Here is a 5413-nt window from a genome sequence, read left to right as displayed (position 1 = left end):
GATCAAGACCATCCCCAAGAAAAAGAAATGCAAAAAGACAAAATGGTTGTCTGAGGAGGCCTTACAAATCACTGAGAAAAGAAGAGAAGTGAAAGGCAAAGGAGAAAAGGAATGATATACCCATTTGAATGCAGAGCTCCAAAGAATAGCCAGGAGAGATAAAATAGCCTTCCTCAGTGATCAATGCCAAGAAATAGAGGAAAACAATAGAATGGAAAAGACTAGAGATCTCTTCAAGAAAATTAGAGATACCAAGGGAACATTTCATGCAAAAAGGGGCACAATAAAGGACAGAAATGGTATGAATCTAACAGAAGCAGAAGATATTAAGAAGATGTGGCAAGAATACACAGAAGAACTATACAAAAAAGATCTCATGACCCAGATAACCCTGATGGTGTGATCACTCAATTAGAGCCAGACATTTTGGAATCCGAAGTCTAGTGGTCCTTAGGAAGCCTCATTACAAACAAAGCTAGTGGCGGTGATTGAATTCCAGTTGAGCTATTTCAAATCCTAATAGATGATGCTGGGAAAGTTCTACACTCAATGTGCCAGCAAATTTGGAAAACTCACATAGAAAAGAGTAAAATAGTCTTGTGAATACAGTTGATGTGCAGTAGGAAAAGTTGTCCTTTTTTTATTTCCAACTTATCCCAAACCAGATAGTCTTGGAAGCAGTGTGTGCTGAAAAAGACATAGCAAATATTAAATTGTATTTTTATAACAAACTAGCAAGGTAGGTTAGTACTGTCATGCCACATATTATGAAAAAGGAAATGAAGCTACAAACTGAGTAAGTTACTTGCCCAATATCACTCAGCAAGTCATGGCAAAAATGAGACTGGAAATCTTGGCCTCTGGGTTTTCAACTTGTTTCTTCATCAGTCAACCTCTCTTTCTTTCTTTTTTTTTTTGTAAAGAAACTTGACTTATAGGTCAATCTCCAATTCCATTTCCTAAGAAGGTTACACTGATAAACCGAATGCAGAATGGCCCAAGATGAAGCTTTTCTTCATTTATAGGCATGTTGTTCTGATGAAGCAGTTCAGAAAACACACACTGACATCTAGCAGTGACCCTCACCTCTCCATTACCAGGAACCAGGTAGGTGGGGTCTACACATTTGATCTCAATGAACAATTGCTGCACATAGGTCCAGAAGGAGGGGAAAGCCCCAGCCCAAAGCCTCAAACTCAAGAAGGATCCAGCTCCTCCAGAAGCCAGTTCAAGCAGGCACACGCCTAAGAAAATCCTTGCCAAAGGAAGAGTCACTGAGACACATAACCACACCCTCATCATCCTTATCACTCACAAGGGTCCTAATCATATGTCAGCTCATCTCCACTCACGACAACTCCATGAGGCAGATATTACTGATACCATTCCATTTACAGAAGAGAAGAGGGCCCCGAGGTTCAGTGGTGGCACATGATTGCTTGGATCACACACTTAAGTGAGTGGCGGGGCCAGACCCAAAGCCCGAGTCATGTGGATCCAAATCCCATGTTCTTCTCTAACATCCCATGAGAAGTTCATGACAACAGTTCAATTGCCTTGTGACCTCTCTTTCTTTTTCCTCCCTCCTCATCTCCTTCACTGCCTTCCTTCCTCCTCATCCTTTTAACAGAATTTCTTCTTGAGTTTTATCATGAAAACGGGAACAGCTAACATTTGTTGAGTGCTGTGTTCAGAACAGTGTGTGTTACTTACCTCACATGGATTTGCTCTTTACTGTTATTATCTCCAATATGTTGTTGGAAATAGGCACTGGGAGGAAAATAACTTAAACTAGGTCACCAGCTAGTAAGATGTAGAGTCTAGGATTTAAACCCAGGCAGTACTACCTTGCTTTCTTTTAATGCAAATGGAGCAAAAGCAAAACAGAAACCTTTATTTTTATACTGACCAGCAAATTTGGTAGGCAGATTTTTAACAAAACACAGTTCTCATATGTTGTATATCTCCTCAATATTATGGATAAGCCCTTTCTCCGAGCTAGGTCTAGTTTTCATTTTTTAAAGACAAAATAGCAAAAAAAAAAAAAAAAAAATCATTTGGTAGTTCATTTTATTTTCCATTCAGTACAGTGCTAAATGCCATGAAGGTATTATACACAATGGCTTCAGGGCTTAACAGTGAGATTTCTTCATTATATCAAATGTCTAAACAGTTCTGGTATCTGTTACTGGGGATGTGGACATAAAAGTAGCAGCCTCTGACCCACAGCTGAACTCTATGGACACAACTGGAAAAAGGTTTCAGAGGTGGAAAAAGTTTTGACATCTTTCATTACTTCTTCTGGAAAGAAGTAAATGGGAGTAGTAGCATCTAATCATAATTCATGTAACCATAACTCTGTTGTCTCAATGCACACAAGTTCAGTGGTTAAGTAACATGCTATAGTCTAAGGGCAAAAATAAAACAGCAAGCAACGCAATTCCTAGACTGAGAAATTTCTCACAGAAATTCGTTAAACAATACACGCCCCGGTTGTTGCAATAGGTGTGCTTTATCTTTCTGGGAAAGGAATTCACAGATACTGTGTGGCTTAAATACACATATATGTTCTTAAAATTTGCTAATTCCATTGGTTTCCCATGAGAAAGGGGAAAAAAATCATTATATAGCATTAGGGAACTTTGGATCCATTAAAGAAAATTTGAGCAAGGGGGTTCTACTAGCTTTCATGCAAAGTATGTTTGGGAGAGGACTTGTTTTTCCCTTCCAATGTATCATGAACAAACACTTTTGCTGTTTAAATTTAAAAAAAAATAATGAATTACTAGAGAAAAACGTAAAAGTAACAGACAGTATACATATTCCAGTTTTTTAACATAAAATCACTTGATCATATTGCCATTGTTGTTGTTCAGCCACTCAGTTATGTCTGAGTCTGTGACCCCATGGACTGCAGCAGGCCAGGCCTCCCTGTCCCTCACCATCTCCCAGAGTTTGCTCAAACTCATGTTCATTGAGGTTTTTAAATATATAATTCTCAATTTCTGTACTTACCACAGATCACTAATCAACATCTCCAGAATCTACATCAGTTGAAAGACTGAAATTTGAATGTTGTTGTTGTTTAGTCGCTAAATTGTGTCCAATGCTTTGTGACACCATGGACTGCAGCAGGCCAGTCTCTTCTGCCCTCAACTACCTCTAGGAGTTTGTTCAGATTCGTGTTCATACTTGGTGATACTATCTAAGCATCTCATTCTCTGCTGTCCCCTTCTGCTTCTGTCTTCAATCTTATCCAGCATCAGGGTCTTTTCCAACGAGCTTCTTCTATATGCCAGACTAGGTCAGTTTCTCCCATCTAGTCCCTTTCATGTTCCACATGTATTTATTTTCTTTGTGGCACTATTATGATTAAGCATCTGTGTAATTAGTAACTTCTAACACTAAGCTCTGTCTCTATTGTTTTCTTCAATGCATCCCAACATTTGCAATAGTTTCTGGCACATAGTAACTGCTCAATAAGTATTAATGGAATGAGTGAACACAGTATATATAAATTAATTCTGATGACTTGGAGAGAGTCCCATGATATAACACCGAGTGAAAAAGTTAGGATGTCAAATTTTACTAACAGAAAGACAAGAGTATTTAAGCTACCTATAGTGTTCCTAGGTACCATTTTTGTTGTTTAGCTTGAACATGTTCAAATAATGTCACAAAAGCTAAAGATGAGCATTATCTGTCTAAGACTTTTTTTTTAAGGAGCCATTAATTGCTTTTTCAAGACATGTTTGAAGCAAGGACAAAAGCAAAGAACTTCATTTGGGAATTTGGTGTAGTGATAAAGGAGGGAAGAGAGAAAGCAGAAGTGCCCAGTGACTTTTTCCTTCTGTGCTATTCAACAAGGCAGCCCAGTGTTCAACCCTAAAGAAGGTAAAACAAATAACGCAAAGAGGGAATTTCAGTTCCAGATAGTCTCTTGCCTATTGAGCTAGTGAGAGACGGCCTAGTCACTTCAAGTGGCCTCAAGAATCCAGGCCACTATGAACTGGATTACAGGGCCTCAAGGAATTTCAGAATCACTGACGGTCATCTTTGAGAGATTATGAGAAGCAGAAAAATAATAATGGAAGACTGAGGATGGTAAGGGATTGTCAGAGAAAGTAATATTTGCTCCTTGCTGCTATAGAGAACCAAAGCAAAACCAATGAATTTCAGTTGTAAATAGATATGAATGTCAATGTAAGGGGGAAGTTATATGTGGAATCTTAAAAAGGTGGAGAGGGGGGTGTACAAATGAACTTATTTGCAAAACAGAAATAGAGTTACAGATGTAGTAAACAAACTTATGGTTATGGGGCGGGGGGGAGAGGAGAAAGATAAATTGGGAGACTGGGATTGAGACATACACACTACTATACATAAAAGAGATAACTAATAAGGATCTACTGTATAGCACAAGGAACTCTACTCAATACTACGTAATGACCTATATGGGAAAAGAATCTACAAAAGAGTGGATATATGTATAGCTGATTGACTCTGTTGTAGATCAAAAAGTAATACAACATTGTAAATGAACTATACACCAATAAAAAAATTAATTAGAAACGAGAAAAAGTAAGGGGGGGAAATATTTAGCCAGTTACAAGCCCCATTCAGTGCTTCCCTACATTGCTTTGTACACCTCAGATGCTCTGTGACCTGCAGAGATGAGGGAGGAGGACTGGGGTTATGTTCATTCAGAAGACCTCTGCCATCCCTGCTAAAGGGAGCTCTTCCATTCTCTCTGGCAGCCCAAGCTGCACAGTCACAGCCATGGTTTCAGAACCAGGGAGCTTGAGTGTTTCAGTAACACACCTCTTCATTTCCATCACTAACTCTCTATGCAACCAAAACAGTTGCAGACATCTCCAGGAAAAGACCAAGAGTACATCACGGCTTGTGAATCAAAGTCCATACAAGGGGATGGCTACTCTGGGTACAACTGAACACTATGTGACTTATCTTTTGCTCACCCAACCCCAGGCCAAGCCAAAAAAAAAAAAATCGGTATGCAGACTAGAACACAGTTCAGATCCCCTTTCAATGCTCTTTTGTTTTCATATTGTTTTATCTTCTAGTTTTCCTAATTGTAAATAATCAATCATCCAGTTGGTTTTGGAATTGCATCACTAATGGTTTGGAAAGATAGTGGTTTGGAAAAATACCACAAGATATTGTGGTATTGACTGGATTTATAAAGACCAGGAAAGCACCATGCCCCTAACTTCAAAGGATTGTCCATTTAAAACACACTAAAAAAAAAAATGTTTTTAAACCCTAGAGATATCAGGCAGTTTAGACTAAAGATACCAAAAGTATGAAGATAAGATACATAATCTCAGAACCTTCCATGGAAGCTGTGAAAATGCTATCAGGATCATCTCCAGAAAATGCAATTTACTGTGGA

The sequence above is a fragment of the Muntiacus reevesi genome, chromosome 7 (genome assembly GCF_963930625.1).
Source record: "Muntiacus reevesi chromosome 7, mMunRee1.1, whole genome shotgun sequence".
Classification (NCBI taxonomy): Eukaryota; Metazoa; Chordata; class Mammalia; order Artiodactyla; family Cervidae; genus Muntiacus; species Muntiacus reevesi.
This window is presented reverse-complemented; position numbering follows the sequence as displayed.